This window comes from Cynocephalus volans, chromosome X (genome assembly GCF_027409185.1).
Source record: "Cynocephalus volans isolate mCynVol1 chromosome X, mCynVol1.pri, whole genome shotgun sequence".
In the NCBI taxonomy this organism is placed as follows: Eukaryota; Metazoa; Chordata; class Mammalia; order Dermoptera; family Cynocephalidae; genus Cynocephalus; species Cynocephalus volans.
Genome location: NC_084478.1, coordinates 48,677,302 through 48,695,846, shown reverse-complemented (window position 1 = coordinate 48,695,846; position 18,545 = coordinate 48,677,302). Strand labels below are relative to the sequence as shown.

Genomic DNA, 18,545 nt, shown 5'->3' with positions numbered 1-18,545 from the left:
CAATAATCAGCCACAATGTATATCGACAAAATAAAATTAAAAAAATAAAATAAAATAAAATAAAATAAAAAATAAATAAAAAATAAATAAAATAAAATATAATTTAGGTGATAGGATTTAACTTGTATATAATCGCAGAACCACTGGGCTTGCTTGTTAGGGCTTTGAAAAATCTGAGTTCTACTCTCCAATCTTCAATTATGATTTAAAAGGTGAAAAGCGTTAAGGTTTCCAAAAAGTTAAAATCTATAATCCTAGTCACCTATTCCAGTATTTAAAAGCTCTCATTATGAAGAAATTATATCTGATAACCACACTAACTCTCTGATGTGTCAGGTCAAGAGTATTCCTACAAGTGAACAAATATTTATCTCTTTTTTTTTTTCTGATTATATATGCAGGACCTGCACACTGCCAAAAATTTAAAATTTGCAGCAAAATGTAATGAAAAATATAAACTCCCATCACATAAACACAATTGTGTTACTATGTTGGTTAATTTCATTCTATCTTTTTATATGTGCATGTTTGTGTTTATTACATATATGTATATGTATACATATATGATAAGCACATTAATAATACCTATTATTTATGTAACTTTTACTATATGCCAAATGTAAGATACATTCAGTTTATGTACATTTTCATACTTAATTCTTGTTATAAACTTACTTGCATCCTCATGTAAAAAACGTTGAAGCACGGAAACATTTTAAAAACTGTCTAATATTCCACAGCTATAAAGTTACTAAGTGTTGGTAAAGAAGTTCAAATTGTCAATCTTAGTACAGTAGACACAAAACTATCATATACATACACATATACACAGACACAGACATGCATACATCATAGGAACATTGTCATTCATTAATTTAACAAAATATTTATTTTGATTATCCATAAGCAATCCTGAAGGTCCATGGTCCATGACATGTAATTTATTAAAACAAAGGTTAAACATTATTTGCAGAGTTGTTCTGTGAGAATCTATTTCTTGACTGAACCCTTCAAGTGTCATGGACATAAAGGGAAATGTATTCAGAGCTGAGAACAAAGCCATGAGCTGGGGACAAACAATGGAAACTTGTAGCAATGGGAGGCCACGAACATAACAAATGTTAAATACATGAGGATAGATGATAAATGCCATCCAAACAGTACAAGTCTGTGTAAGCTTTTAAAATTACTCAGGGAATGTGTTATATTTGTATTTATACTTATGCAATGAATCAAATTATTTACATCTTTTGGTTAACCTAATTGATTTGGGTTTTTTTTCTTGCATACTTCTAGTTTCCAAAGGCCTGCTGGTTTAAATATTCCAAGTCATCCATCAGATAATAAATATGATTAGTCAATCTCAGGTACTTTATAAAAACATTTAATATTCCAAGTCATCCATCAGATAATAAATATGATTAGTCAATCTCAGGTACTTTATAAAAACATTTAATATTCCAAGTCATCCATCAGATAATAAATATGATTAGTCAATCTCAGGTACTTTATAAAAACATTTTCTTTCTTAATCATCATCACCATGGATATGGGGACATGCAATTATTGAAAGCCCATCATTTAAACTCAAGCTCAATGTTTAAATTGCCTACAGGATATTGAGTGCTTATTAACATCAGTTATTACAGAATTAACCCAGAAACTGAAAACTTCTTATTTCTGACCTTTGCTATCACATAGTCTAGATGGTATAGCATCATAAAGTGCTTATTCTCTTTTTCATGTGTGACATCTATTTTTTTTTCTTTTAGTGTCAACTAAATTTATTCACCTTGCTTTTCCTTTATTTTTATTTATTTATTTATTTATTTATTTATTTAGGAAGCTATGATGTATGAGAACTTTAAATTATACTTGATTAAGTAATATGCTTTGGTTAGAAAATGTAATTAATCTGATGGATTACAGAAATAGAGATTTAAAAGAAATCCTTACTTTCAGTCATTTATTCTGTAGGGCCTTTTTAACAACCCAACACTAAGTTTCTTCTATGTCTTTAAATAATTTTAACAGTTTTTTTTAGGTTTATAATTCACTATTGTCCTCTAATCTCCTCCAACTAATACCAGTCCATTGAGTTTTACAGTAATTAGTCTATTAACTAATTTCAGTTAGGACACAGAATACATTAGCCAGATTTCTCACCATCATAATTATTTGAATGAAGCAATTCACTGAGGTTTTAGTGATCTCATTGCCATCCTCTTCTTAACTGATGGTTGTTTCCCCTGACATTTGCTTGTCCTCAATTTGGAGGCAAATTTTATACCAGTCCTCACACTTCTTTGAATGATAGCTAATAAATTCTTTGCTGAATGAAACATCAGTCAATTTTCAAATATTTCAGATGTTGATGCTGCCATCATAAAAAAAAAATTAAATTGTGTTCGCATTTCTCCTCCAAAGCTTTCCTTTAAACTCCTACCTTTGCTGTTTTTCCTCACAGGATCATAATTTATCTTTCCAGTTCTAGATTATGCCAGCCACTAGTTGATGGATTCTGTAACTGAGCAAAGAAGTAACGTTAATTAAAATAACAATATTTATTTTAAAAATTCACTGAGTGATTCTGCAACTGGATGCCTTGCTATAGCTGTGTAATCAGTGTTCTAAGAAACATCTTTTGTCTTTCATAGTGTATATGTATGTGTGTGCAGATGTATGTGTATGTGTCCACATATGCATTCATGTGATTGATGTATACTTGTGGGAAGAAGAGGAGGGGGCCTCCTTCTGAGCTGGGTGATCTATGGACATTGTGTAAGGAACACAGTGGCGGTTCAAAAAGACTATTAGGGTGGTAGAGGAGTGGAGTCCATACATCAGCAGAACAAGTTACAGTGGTTGATGCCAGTTTCTTGAAATCTACCCAGAATGGAATCCTGACAATGATACAGAATGCACAATGCATGATCTATTCATGTGACAGCAGTCTACAAACTTAGCACCAGGAATTCTGCGATGCCTACCTCCCTTATTTTGTCTTGGGGGACAGACCAGCAGCTGGACCAAGAGAAAATTTGGGTCTGGAAATGGGAACTTCCAAGAACCTAGATGTACGCAAAATGGCAGAGTGCAAATGACCTTAGTTGTTCACGTCATGGATATCCAAGGAGAGAAGAACTTGAGATACCAGCTGTTACAGCTGTTTGAACCATTTGCAGTTATTTCAAATTATCCTATTCTAAATAAAATTGATGAGACATTTATTGAAATGGCAACCGCGGAAGATACTTAGGTTGTTTGTGGTGGATTAGTATACAGCCATGCTAACATTAGTATTTGGCAAGGCAGTGAGAATTCATTTATCCCAAAAGTATAAAAAAAGAAAAAAGAAACCTGAAGGGAAGCCAGATCAGAAGTTCGATCAAAACCAAGAGCTTGGGCGTGTGATAAATCTCAGCAATTTACCCCATTCTGGCTGTTCAGACAGTACTGTTCTCAAGCTTTTTGAGCCTAATGGGAAAACAGAGAATTATGTATTGATGAGAATCAAAAGTCAAACCTTTATTGAGGTGGGGACAAGAGAAGATGCAATGGCAATGGTTGACCTTTGTTTGAAAAAAAGCCCTCTGGTTTCAGGGGAACTGTCTGAGAAATATTAAAAAAAACTGGCACTGAGGATTCCGAATAGAGGCACTAACTTTCTAAAAATAGATAAATCCTGAAAAAGATCTTATTCTCCAGATAGCAAAAACTCCAAGTGATAAAAATACAAAACTGATGGTTCCCAGAAGACTGAAAGAACAACGGAAGGTAAAGAACAAGAAGAGAAGTCAGGTGAAGATAGGGAGTAAGATAGAAAGGATGACCAGACAAAACAGGAACCTAATATGCCTCTTGAATCTGAAGATAAGCTACTTGTAGATGAAGAGGCAGCACAGCACCGCTATAAAGTGGCAGCCCAGTGAGAGACAGGACTGATCTTGCTAATTTAGGTGATGTGGCTTCTGATAGGAAAAAAAGGCCTCAGGACAAATCTGTGAAAAAAGATGCAAGAGTTTCAGCAGCAGCAAAAAAAGCTTTAAAAAGGTGGACAAGAATGAAGAATTTGTTCAAGAAAAAAGGCAGCATTGGAAAATGGAATTAAAAATGAGGAAAACACAGAACCAGGTGCTGAATCTGCTGATAATGCTGATGATCCCAGCAAAGATGCGAATGAAAATGCAGACAGCCAAAGCGATGAAGACAAGGAAGACTATACAATCCCAAATGAGTACAGAATCGGACCATATCAGCCCAATGTTCTTGTCTGTATAGACTATGTGATACCTAAAACAAGGTAAGCTGTGTTCACTCTTTTACACAAATGAAGAGCTTGCAAAGAATATTCATTGCAGCAGCCTTCCTCATTATCAGAAATTAATTTCTGAATAATTTGGCAGAAGAATGCAGGCAGAAGAAGGAAGCTTAAGATGTGCAAGAAGATTTAATGATTTCAAATAAAATAATAGTTCTTTTTAAGGTTAACCTTTTAAAGATACAGTACTGATAGTTAGAAGTATTGTACTCTTTTTTTCTTTAGTGGAAAATAATAAATATCTGTTCACGTGTTAAGTGTTATAGCAAAAAATATGAACATAGTTAAGTTTTAAAAAGAGGAGGGCTATCAGTGCATCTATTACAGAAGGAAAGTGACGTAAACTCATTTTACAAATTAATTTTAAAACTAAATTAATCACAGTAACCTCCTACCTGCATTAACTCACCTATCATAGGATTAAGAAAACTGTCTTAACTCAAATATGTCAGGGATATTATATTTCCACGTGTCCCATATAACTGAATTATTATTTCTTTCATGGCCCTGCATATATTTCTTCTTTGTGGAATGCATTATCCATTTATATTTAGCATTTACAATTCTTTGAAATTTTGTGCAATATCCACAAACTGAAAATTTTATTTTTAGGTTAATTCTATCCAATCATTCTATGCTCTTCATTCTACGCACATGCCTCTGATTTCCTTGTTCAGTGTTGGTTTTCACTTGCATGCTATGATAGGCAAAATTCTAAAGATGGCCCCCAAGATTCCAGCCTGCTGGGTATTTAATCAAACACTGATCTATGCCATGCTGGGAATAAATGTTACAGATGTATTTAAAGTCTCAAGTCAGTTTACCTTAAGATACGGAAATATTTGTGTAGACCTGACTTATTTAGGTAAGAAGCTAAACAGTAGAGTTTTTCTGGATGCTCAGAATTGTGTGAGAGATGCGCTCCTGCTGACCTCAAGGAAGAAAAAATAAAGTGCAGTGTGATGAGATGGCCTGTGAGTATGAGTTCTTTAAGAGATAGGAGCCACCCTTGCCTAATGGCCAGCAAGAAAATGGAGCCTTAGTCCTACAACCACAAGGAAACAAATTCTGCCAGCAACCATTGTGTTTGGAAAAGAACCCAAGCCTCAGCTGGACATTGTAGCCCAAGTGACATCTTGATTTCAGTCTGCAGGACCTGAGCAGAGAACCCAGCTATCACACTGGACTTTTGGCTTACAGAGCTGTGAGATAATGTATGAGTGTTGTTTTAAGCCATTGAGCTTATAATAATTATGTGTGGAAGCAATAGAGAACTAACACATATGTGTAATTATTTTATGTTCCATTCTCTTTACAAATGAAGCTCAAAATTCCTTGATATCATGAATTATTACTTTTGCTTATTGTATATTTACACTAAACATAATGATCAAGCAAAATTTTTATTAACTAGACATCTGTTTTTAACTCATACTTATCTAGATCAAATGAAATATTTGATTTACAACACCATCGTTATTGCTATCATAGAATCAAAAAAATATTTTATTTTAACAGTGATTCCAGAAGAAGGAAAAAAAAAAAAATGATGAAAAAGATCACTCTCGCAAATGCCTTTCAGATCTGGTTTCCCTGTTATGTGTCTCTATCCCCTAGCTTCTACATGTGTAGTTCCAAGTGGGTAATGCTACCCTTCAGAGATCTTCCATTGGACTATTGGACCTGCTCAAAGCATAAAGTGCCTGGAAGCTTATGTCCCCTGGGGCAGGCCTGTAGCCAATGCCTATGTGGTACATGAGCTTAAAACCCTAACTCTCTTGCCTTATACAGAATAAAAACTCTGTGGTGGTTGTAATTTCAGTTCTAGAAAACCCTACAGGATTAGGCTGACACTGGAAATTTGACTGAAATGTCACTTTTATTTGGAATAACTGATTCTCTTCTTTGCTTCTCCTGCTCCCTTACATTTTTTTTTCTGGGAGCATTTTCTTAATAAGTCATGTAACTATGAATCCTCATCTTAAGGTCAGCTTAGGGACAATCCACAAGTTGCTACCCATGACAGCTACCAAATGAATGAGTGGAAGAAGCACTATCAAATAGCTGTAAAATGGTAAAAGACTAAAGAAAATAAAGTTCAAAATAAGATTATTCTCTATATCAAACAGGAATAAATATATATTAACATTGTATCTATGAAAGCAATTTGTTAATGAAGATATGTTTGATTTCAAATCTTCCTCAGAGTAAAGAAAAACCAACATACACAAAATTGAGTTGACCGCATTCTTTCATGGAGCACAAGAAACAGAAATTTAACAAGTTACAAAGCATGGCTATATGGGCAATTTATACATTGATACTATTATTATTTAAAAATGCATTAAGAGAGGCCTGAGACCCACAGCAACCATGCACCCTGAGGCGCCAGTGAGACCAAGAAAATAGGCCCTGTCACTGCTGGACCCCATCCTGAGCCTGGGCAAGTGGGCACCAACCAGAGAGGCCAAAATGTTCCAGCCACAGGCAGTGAGGCATCTGTGCCAAATTGGCAGTCCCAGCTGGATCCTAGCCAGGCAATAGTGTCAAACAAGTGAACCATGATATCCCTTGCCACAATGACTAAACACTGAAGGAAAGATACCAGAAATATGAAAAATAAAGAAAGTACACCACCAAAGGGAAATAACTCTTAAGCTCTAGATCCTATAGAACAAGAAGCCCTTGAAATGTCTGACAAGGAATTTCGAGTGATAATTCTAAGGGAACTAAAAGAGATACAAGAAAACACAGCTAGACATCATGATGAAATGAGGAAAAGTATACAGGACCTGAAAGAAGGAATGTACAATGAAATCAATGCCCTGAAAAAGAATGTAGCAGAGCTTCTGGAGCTGAAGAATTCATTCATTGAAATAAAAAACACAGCAGAGAGTTTAACCAGCAGGCTTGCAGAAGCAGAAGAGAAAACTTCTGACCTTGAAGATGGGCTATTTGAAATAATGCAGTTGGACAAAAAAAAAAAGAAAAGAAAAAAGAAAAGAAAAAAGAATTAAAAACGTTGAAGAAAATCTGAGAGAGATATCAGAAAACATATTGAACAAAATAGTGGCAGAAAACTTCCCAGCTATAGGAAAAGGCACAGATCTTCAGATTCAGGAAGCTCAAAGATCCCCAAATGTATTCAAACCAAAGAAGTCTTCTCCAAGATATGTTATAGTCAAATTGGCAAAACTCAAAGATAAAGAGAGAATCTTAAAAGCTGAAAGAGAGAAGTGTCAAGTCACCTATAAGGGAGCCCCAATCAGACTAACATCAGACTTTTCATCACAAACCCTAAAAGCCAGAAATGAGTGGGATGATATACACAAAATACTAAAAGACAGAGATTGCCAGCCAAGAATACTCTACCCCACAAGGCCATCAATCTGAAATGAAGGGAAAATAGTATATTTTCCAGACAAACAAAAACTCCAGGAGTTCACTACCACATGACCACCCTTACAAGAAATTCTCAAGGGAGTACTGAGTTTGGTACCTGAAAAATAACTACCACTGCCATAAAAACTCAAGGAAAATCAAAACCCACTAGTAAAATACAAATGATAATGTTGAATTAAAAAAAAAAAAAACAGTTTATCTCCAACCCAAGAAACCAGCAATTACAGAATACAAACAGTAAATCAGAAAGAAAGGAACAAAAGACAATTAAGGCATCCAAACAAAAATCAATGAAATGCTAGGAGTAAATCAACACTTTTCAATGACAACAGTTAATGTAATAGGATTAAAGCCCCCACTCAAAAGACACAGACTGACTGACTGGATTAAAAAGGTAGACCCAAATATATGCTGCCTTCAAGAGACTCACCTCACCTATAAAGACACACGTAGACTAAGAGTAAAAAGATGGAAAAAGATGTTCCATGCAAATAAAAATGAAAATTGACCTGGAGTAGATATTCTTATATCTGATAAAATAGACTTTAAACCAAAAATCATAAAAAGACATAAAGAGGGCCACTACAACATGATACAAAGATTAATCCATCAAGAAGACATAACAATCATAAATATAGAAGCACCCAATGTTTGAGCAGCCAGATTTATAAAGTAAACTCTATTAGACCTAAAGAAGGAGATAGACACTAGGACCATAATAGCAGGTGACCTGAACACCCCACTATCAATATTGGACAAATCATCTAGACAAAGAATCGGCATAGAAACACAAGATCTAAACAAAACTCTAGACCAATTTGACTTGGCAGATATTTACAGAACATTCCATCCAACAACCTCAGAATATTCATTTTTTCTCATCAGCACATGGATCATTCTCCAGATTAGATCACATGTTAGGTTGTAAATGAAGTCTCAACAAATTCAAAAATATTGGAATTATCCCATGTATTTTTTCAGATCACAGTGGATTAAAATTAGAAATCAATAACAAATGAAATTCTGGAAACTATACAAAAACACAGAAATTAAACAGCATTCTACTTAATGACATATGGGTCCAAGTAGAAATCAAACAGGAAATCAAAAAATTTATTCAAACTAATGAAAACAATGATACATCATACCAAAACCTGTGGGATATTGCAAAAGAAGTACTAAGGGGGAAATTTATCAAATTGAATGCTTAGTTCCAAAGAATGGAAAGATGGCAAGTAAATAACCTAATACTTCACCTTAAAGAAATAGAAAAACAAGAACAATCAAAACCCAAAGTTAGCAGATGGAAAGAAATCATTAAGATCAGGGCAGAACTTAATGAAATTGAAACCCCCAAAAGTGATACATAAGATCAATAAATCAAAAAGTTGGTTTTTTGAAAAGATAAATAAAATTGACAAACCACTAGCATGTCTAACTAAAAAAAGAAGAGAGAAGACCCAAATAACAAAAATTAGAAATGAAAAAGGTGATATTACAACTGATACATCTGAAATACAAGGAATCATCAGTGACTACTATAAACAAGTATATGTCAACAAATTTAAAAATCCGGAGGAAATGGATAAATTTTTGGACACACACCAACTACCAAGACTGAACCAAGATAATGTAGAAAATCTGAACAGAATGATAACAATAAAAGAGATTGAAGCTGTTATCAGAAGGCTCCCAACAAAGAAAAGCCCAGGACCTGATGGGTTCATAGCAGAATTCTACCAAACATTCAAAGAGGAATTGACACCAATTCTCTACAAGCTATTCCAAAAGACTAAAACAGAGTCAATTCTTCCAAACTCATTCTATGAAGCAAACATCACCCTGATAGCAAAACCAAGTAAAGATACAACTAAAAAAGAAAACTACAGTCCAATATCCTTGATGAATATAGATGCAAAAATCCACAATATAATACTAGCTAACTGAATACAGGAACACATATGCAAACTTAAACACAGTGTTCAAGTGGGATTCATCCCAGGGATGCAAGGTTGTTTCAACATATGCAAATCAATAAATGTCATACATCATATTAATACAATCGAACACAAAGATCATATGATCATCTCTATAGATGTTGAAAAAGCATTTGACAAAATTCAACACTTGTTCATGATAAACACTCTACAAGTTAGGTATAGACATAAAGTATCTCAACATAATTGAAACCATATATGATAAACCCACTGCCAATATCATCCTGAATGGGAACAGGAACTAGACAAGGATGCCCACTCTCACCACTCCTATTCAACATAGTGTTGGAAGTACTAGCCAGAGCAATCAGAGAAGTGAAGGAAATAAAGGACATCCACATTGGAAAAGATGAAGTCAAACTGTCCCAGTTTACAGACGACATAATCCTATATATCAAACAGCCTCAAGCCTCTACAAAAAAAACTCTTAGAGTTGATAAATGATTTCAGAACAGTAGCAGGATACAAAATCAACACACAAAAATCAGTAGCATTTCTATTCTCCAATAGTGAACATGAAGAAAGAGAAATCAAGAAAGCTTGCCCATTTACAATAGCCACCAAAATAAAATAAAATAAAATACTTAAGAATAGAGTTAACCAAGGGTGTAAAAAATCTCTATAATGAGAACTACAAACCACTGCTGAGAGAAATTAAAGAGGACACAAAAAGATGGAAAGATAGCCCATGCTCTTGGATTGGAGGAAACAACATTGTGAAAATGTCCATACTACCCAAAGTGATATACAAATTCAATGCTATCCCCATCAAAATTCCAATGACATTTTTCTCAGAAATGGAAAAAACTATCCAGACATTTATATGAAATAACAAAAGACCATGCATAGCCAAAGCAAAGCATGAGCAAAAATAAATAAAGGTGGAGGCATAACACTACCTGACTTTAAACTATTCTACAAAGCTACAATAACCAAAACAGTATGTTACTGGCAAAAAACTGACACACAGATCAATGGAATAGAGAATCCAGAAATCATTCCACACACCTATAGCCATCTGATCTTTGACAGGGGCACCAAGCCTATACACTGGGGAAGAGACTGCCTCTTCAGCAAATGGTGCTGGGATAACTGGGCATCAACATGCAGGAGAATGAAACTAGACCCATACCTCTCACCATACACCAAAACCAACTCAAAATGGATTAAAGAATTAAATATACATCCTGAAACAATAAAATTTCTTAAAGAAAACATATGAGAAACACTCCAGGAAGTGGGACTGGGCATAGACTTCATGAATACAACCCCAAAAGCAAGGGGAACCAAAGGAGAGATAAACAAATGGGATTATATCAAACTAAAAAGCTTCTGCACAGCAAAGGAAACAATTAACAGAGTGAAAAGACAACCAACAGAGTGGGAGAAAATATTTGCAAAATATACATGTGATAAAGGATTAATATCCAGAATATAGAAGGAACTGAAGCAACTTTATAACAAAAAACAAGTAACCCAATTACAAAATGGGCAAAAGAGCTAAATAGGCATTTCTCAAAGAAAGACACACGTTTGGCCAACAGACACATGAAAAAATACTCAACATCACTCAGCATTCAAGAAATGCAAATCAAAACCACACTGAGATACCATATCACCACAATTAGGATGGCTAATATCCAAAAGACTGAACAATAAATGCTGGCAAGGTCATGGAGAAAAAGGTACTCTCATGTTTATGTAACAATTTTTGTGTGCATCTCAGCAGCTGCTCAATTTTCCCTGGCCCCTGTGGACCAGATTTTAACACCCAGCCCCTCTACAGTATGTTAGAGTTGTGGCCAGCCCCTTGCAATTTCCACCACTGTGGTGATAATAACACTTGAAAAGAAATCTTGAAAACCTGGGCAGCTATGGTTGTGGCATAACCTCCCAGGATTACCACTGCTTGGGAAATGGACACACATGAGCACTTTGATAGGAGGTGCTGAGCTGTTCCCAAGACAGGGGTATCTACGAACCTGTCTTCTAGGGCATCCACTGGGACCTCTTCTTCCCACATTCTCACCTGAGTTGGTCATCACCAGACATACAGACCTGCCCATCTGATGGGGCAAATAACATCTCATTAATGAATAAATTTCTGTGTGTCATCCTAAGTAAGGCCACGGATGTCTGACATTTACTGGCCATATGAATTACTTCCCTTTGGAACTGCAGGAATATGTCCTTTGTCCCCTTAAAAACATGGGTAAATGAGAATTCTTTATACAGCTAAGATGGATATTACCCTTTCTCTGATCATGAAGAATTTTCCAGTCTGTGGTTTGTCTTTTCAGCTTATAACATTATTCTTGTTTTTGTTTTGACCAGGAAAAGTCAGTCTTTTCCTCTGTGGCTTCTGACTCACTAGTCATTCAAAATTAATTCCTATTTCAAGATTACAGCAGCATTAGCTATCAGGGCTTTGTCTTTCTACATATAGTCTATGATTTTTCTGTAATTTTCCTCTAAAATAAAAATTAATCAGTTCCTTCTCATATTATGTGTCCAGACACAAAAGGCCACATAACATATAACTGTACTGATAGGAACAGTCAACAATAGGTAAATTCACAGACACAGAAAATTTAGTGGTTGCCAGGGACTAGAAGAGGTGGGGTGGGGAGTGATAACTTAGTGGCTACAGAGTTGATGAAGCTGTTCTGCCACTAGAAAGTGGTGAGCGTTGCACCACATCAGAAATGTACTTAATGCCACTGAATTGTAATTTTGAAAATATTAAAGCATTTTATTTTATACAAGGGATATTTTTGAAGAAAGAGGATTATAAAATTTGAGGAGATGCAGGACAAAGACAAAAATGAGGACAAGCACAGTGGCAGGGAAGGGGAAGGAGAGCTCTGCAGTGGGGGCTGGTGAGGTTGTTTGCTGGAGCTCTGGAGCCACGGCTCCCCTGGGTGCTGGTGTTTCTTCTACTTCTTTGATGTTTCAGGAGTGGTTAGAACAGCTTCCTCTGGCTCTGCCTCTGCCTCTGGCACTGGCCCTGGCTCTGGATCTTGCTCCAGATCTTGCTCTTGCTTTGGATCTGGCTCTGGCTCTGGCTCCAGCTCTTGCTTGGGCTCTGGACCTTGCTCTGGCTTTGGATCTGGATATTGCTCTGGATCTTGCTATGGCTATGGACCTTTCTCTTGCTCTGGTTCTGGCTCTTGCTCTGGATCTGGCCCTTGCTCTGGATCTGGTTCCTGTTCTTGCTCTGGCCCTGTCTCTGGCTCTGGATCTGCCTCTGGCTTCTGCTCTGGCTCTGGATCTTGATCTGTCTCTGGATCTTGATTGGTCTCTGGATCTTGCTCTTGCTCTTGCTCTGGCTCAGGCCCTTGCTCTGGCTCTGGATCTTGCTCTGGCTCTGGTTCTGGCTCTGGCTCTGGTTCTGGCTCTGGCTCTGGATCTTGCTCTTGCTCTCACTCTCACTTTGGCTCTAGCTCTCACTCTGGCTCTGGCTTTGGACCTTCCTCTTGCTCTGGCTCTGGATCTTGATCTTGCTCTGGCTCTAGCTCAGGCCCTTGCTCTGGCTCTGGATCTTGCTCTGGATCTGGATCTGGATCTGGATCTTGATCTTGCGCTGACTCTGACCCTTGCTCTGACTCTGGTTCTTGCTCTTGCTCGGGCTCTGGATCTTGCTCTGGCTCTGGCTCTGGCTCTGGACATGGAGGTGGAGGTGGAGCTGAAGATGGCATTAGCTCTTGGGACCGTTGTTCAGCCTTGGCAGAAGCTGGAACTGGAGTGACAACAACTGAAAATATCATAAATGTGACTTTCTTTGTCTCTTCCAATGACATTGTCTTTCTCAGAAGCCCAAGTCCAGACACCTAGCCTCAGGAAGTCTCCCCACACTGCGGAACAGTGCATGATTGGTCTGAGTTCTCAGTGCCCCTGTCCCCAGCCTTATTCTGGAAACTCTGCTCTGTGTGGCCCAGCCCAGCTCCCTCCCCAAACCCTCACATGCACCCACCCCCTTTCTCCTCATTCTCAGTCTCCACCTCAGTGGGCTCCAGGTGCTCCAGCTCCTCCAAGTGCACCAGAAGAAGATCAGCATGGTGCTCCACTTCTGAACCCAGCATATTGAGGTGCACATAGGCCACCAGAGACTTCAAACAATGAAATTCAGGAGGCTTGTGGAAATCATTGGAATAGAATTCCAGCCAGGTCTTTAGGATGCTGGACATGGTGCTGGGGGAGACAGGTGGGCAGCAGAGTCAGAGGCCTGGCCTTTCTCTCCATACTGACCTTCCAGGGCTCCCCTGAGGGGGCTGCAGTCCTGTACCCTCTGCCCCTGCCTATCCATAGGCCAGATGGGCCTGGCAACCAAGGAGGGACTGGCAAAAGCTTCCATGGGAGGAGCCTTCAATCACTGGTGTGACTATCTTTCCCTTCTTCAGGGAAACCTGACATACTCCTCTGTCTGTGTCCCTGCCCTGTACCTGCTGGAATGACCTATCCATCAGAGCAGGAGGGTGCTGTCTGCTCTGGGCATTACTCACTGGCACACAGGAGGTGTCCAGGAATATCTGATGAATGAGGAAACAGAGGGAGGCTCCACTCTCCTGGCCTTCCCAGTGCCCTTGGAAAACCCGAAACTTGAGCTCACACATGGATGTGCTGCCCAAGGGTCTGTATCAAAATCTGCATCTCCTCTTCCCACTGACACTGCTCTCTTGACCCTGACCACACTCTGCACCCCCAGCACCAGCTGAGCATCCCCATGAAGGCTTCAGCCCCGTGTGTGAGTGGGATACTCTGCACACCTCCTGCTCTGGCTCAGCATGGGCTCTGGGGGTGTGGTCAGGGCTGGGTGGGAGGCGGTCGGGACAGATTCTCTCTGGGCTCACTCTGCTCTCCAGCCTCTCACACATCCTACAGTGCCTGTGGCCCCACCCTCAGCTCATCTTGACTCCTTTTCCTGCAGGGAAAGCCTGAGCCCTCAGCCCAGTTGCAGGAATCACAAGATGTGGGGGAGCCAGAGTTCTGCCAGCCCCCTATCCACAGGCCCCCACAGACCATACACAGTTCTGTGGAGACAGGAGCCCCTCCATCTGCACCCAAACCCCACTTACCATTTTAGCTGCTTCAGATATCCACCATCCCCGTGACAATTGGAAAGGATGCTTCCATAACTAGAGGAGGCCAGGAGGGTGTCACGTCTACCACATGATGGCACTTCCTGCTTCTCATGTCTACTATGACTGTCTGACTTCTGACTAGAATGGAAGCCCAGGAGGGCAGGGAATGTAGTCTCCTCAGTTCATTGGATTATGGTCAGTGCCCAGAAAGTGACTGCACATAGTGTGGCTTCACATATGTTTGTTGATGGAACAAGCCCCAACCAACTCCTCCCAAGATATCTAGGCATGCCTGAAGCCCCTCTGCCAGCCCCAGTCTCCCTGCTTTGAATACACCCAGAACCCTGTAGATAGAATCTCAAATTTCCTGTAAAAATGTGAAAACAGTGAAGCCCAAGTCAACAAGGTCAGTGAGGGTATGACAGAGACTTCCTCTTGAGGGAGGCAGGAATCCTGAATGAGGAAATCCACAGCACCTCCAGCAGATCTTTCCACAAGGCTGGACTCAGGAGCAGCACTTTCCATGGGGGACCCCACTGGAGCTTGTTCCTGTTACCACCCTACTGATCACAGGAGGAAACTGAGGCTCAGAGGCATGTGGTGACAGTCCCAAGATTCACAACTGGGAGGCAGCCGAGTCACACTGTGTGGTCAAGGGGCAGAGTGCTCACCTGAGGAAAAGCGTGTCCAGCACCTGCTGGGGAGTGGCAAAGTTCCTGTAGCTCAACAGATACATGTGGACGTAGGAGCGGTCACCGCCCAGGAAGGCAGGCACCAGGTGCTCCACCTGCTTCTGCAGGGTGCCTACTGGCATGGGTCTCACCACATGGGTCTCCTCTGGGCTCAGGGAAGACTTCTCTTCACTCTAGGGTGGGTCAAGGGACAGACACAGAATGGCAGCAGCATGAACCCTCAGAAGGGAACGGGTCTGGAACCCAGTCTTCACCACAGGAAGGACATGAGAAGATAGCCTGAGGGCCCAGGACTAATGTGCAGGGTGGTGGTTGCCACCCCCTCAGTCCCCTTTCACCCTCCATCCAAGACCTGAAGTGTCAACAGGACAGGACCAGCCATTTTATACAGCCCCCACCCTCTGCTCCTGCCCAGGGAGGGTGTCCCATGTCCCAATTCCCCACACACTCAGGAGTAGGGTGTATGGTTATCCAGGGAGGCTCACAGTGCTGGCCTGGCCTGGGCTAGACTGCCCTCCCCTGGGCCACCTTACTTTACCTTTGGGGACCTCCTGCCAAATGGCCACAGGAGTCGAGGGCGAGGGCTGAACCAGTGCCAGAAGCACTGGACAAGCCTCTCAGCCTGGGGCTTCCTGAGGCTACAACCCTGGGAACTTGGGACACAGAACAACATCTCAATCTGCCTGTGGCCAAGTGAGCTGGTGAAGGTGCTGTCTGAAGAATGTGGGTTCCAGGTTACTGAGTTCTGAGTTCTGTTGGGGGTCTGTCATCAAGGAAGTGAGGTCACTTCCTGGTACCTCATTTTCTTGGCCACACCTCTGTGTACAAGACTACAAATGCCCCTCTGGGTACCTGACTGCTGATGTTCTTTCCCCATGAATTCTCTCTATTGCCCACACTTCCACCAACACTGCCTGATTACAGCCCCTGTGCAAGGCCTGGGTGCAGCCAGCATCACAGCTTGGAGGAGATAATTGTAGGTTCAGCCCCAGCTCCTCCTTCTTATCACTTATGTGACCCTGGACAAGCCACTGTGACTCTCAGGACCTCCCCAGTCTCCCTTTCCACACAATGGGGATAATTCTAGCATCTACTTCCTAGGGATGTCATCAGGCATGTGTGAGAAAAAGTCTCTAAAACCTATGGCTGGTGTCACATGTAGCTAATGAACAAAACTAGTGATAAGATCTATGAAGGTGTGGAAGGTAGCATGGATTACGAGTAATGACAGGCCTGGGTTCCTGCCATATAATCTTGAAAAAATTGCTTTTGCTCTTTGCCTGTTTTCCCTTTCTGCACCATTCAAGGGTCGGAATTTCATACATTCACATACTGTTTTCCTCCATAAAACCTCATAATGGCTTCATGTGTATTTAGGTTTGGACTCATGTGCCACATCTCTGTCTGTGTGGTGAGAGCCTCCTCAGTGGATCGCAGTGGCCCCTGCCATCTGCTGCACACATCCTCACATAAGGGGGGCTGGACTTAGTGACTCACTTCTAACCAATAGAGTATCAAAAGTGAGAAGATATCACTTTCAAGATGTCATTGTAACATGCCTGTTACTAGAGTCTTGTGCTGTGTCTCTTCTGCTCTCTCTCTGAGTATCTACCATATGCCAAACATGGTGCCGAGAGCTGGACAAAGAGCTGATTCAGCTGCACCCTGGCTTGGGAAATGATCCCAGTATAATGAAGAAGAGAGAATGTGCTATCAAGTGGATGCCATTCTAAGAGAGGAAAGGGTAAAGTGATCCAGGAGGCCATTGGATTATTCTAGATTAGGAAGCTACCTAAAGATGGTAGGAAATGAACACCATGTGCAGAGATTAACCAGAGGTGTTTGCCCAATTAAGATGACAGCAGCATGTAATTCATGTATAAGATATAGTAAGAAATACTATGCACAAATTTCAAACTAATCTCAAAATCATTGAATGGCAGGGATAAGTGCTCATGTTAAGTGCAAACATAACTAGGATTGAGGAAGATTCCATTTTTGGAATTACTTGATATCTATATTAGATGAAAGTATGCATATATATTCAGAAACTCTGTTCAAATTGTATAAAATATCCATTGTTGACATAATCAGGATTCCACCCACATACTTTGGCTTGATACCCCATTTTCTTTATACCAGAAACACATCGCCGTGATATAGTTCCGCCAGTCTCAACACTTTCCCATCCCAGCCCACAGCCTACTGGTACTGGGAGACAACAACCATGTCACTATTTTGTGCCCAGAATCCAGGGCCTGAATCAAGGGATCAATAAATCCTCCCTGAAATACTGCACTTGAGTAGAGGCTGTGATTTTATTACCTGGTGCTCTGCCTACACATGTCATCACTCTGGGTTACGTCATGATCCTTAGTTTCCCTCACCTCACAGTCAGCAACCCAGGAGCAGAGTCTACACCTTGGTCTGCCCATATCCCAGACCCCCAGCCAAACACCCAGCAAAGAATAGGTGCCAAGTACTGATGAATGAATGATCTTGAAACATGTGATCTGACAGGTAAGTACTGTATTGATGCCTAGGATTCATCTAGAACACCCAGATGGGAGGTCACCATGAACATGCTGCCTGATAACCTGCCAGCCCTTTAATTCTGATTGTCCACCCACCACATCCTTCAGCCAGGACCTGCCTGGGCGCAAAGGTTTCCCAGAGTTACCATCCTGCCTTGGCTTCTGTTACTCACTTTGAACTCCTTGATTGTCCTACTTACTGTGGGTTTCTTCACTTTTAGTCTCAGGGGACACCTGTGAGCCCCTGAGGTAGCCCACTGGGGCTCCATTCTCTGGCCAACAAATTCCTCTTGGTTCTGTGCATGGCCTTGATAGCAGTGTCACAGGCAATCCCAGGTAAGTGACACTCCAGCATGCTGACCTTGGGGGCACACACCAGTCAAGGTAGCCCTCTCCACCTCATCTCCTGAAGAATCCCCCTAGGAATAGGGGATGCAGATGTGTACACATATGTAGGGAGGAAAGGGGGTCTCATGACATCTTAGCTAGAAGATGATTACAAATTCCTGACAGATTAG

At 40.3% G+C, this 18,545-nt stretch overlaps 1 protein-coding gene and 1 pseudogene across 1 annotated transcript in view; one reads left to right on the top strand and one right to left on the bottom strand.

The window, feature by feature from the left end:
• Positions 1 to 18,545, bottom strand: part of LOC134367978 (cilia- and flagella-associated protein 47-like) — a 1,412,159-nt gene that overhangs the window by 539,344 nt on the left and 854,270 nt on the right.
• LOC134367341 (matrin-3-like) lies at positions 2,828 to 4,435 on the top strand (annotated as a pseudogene).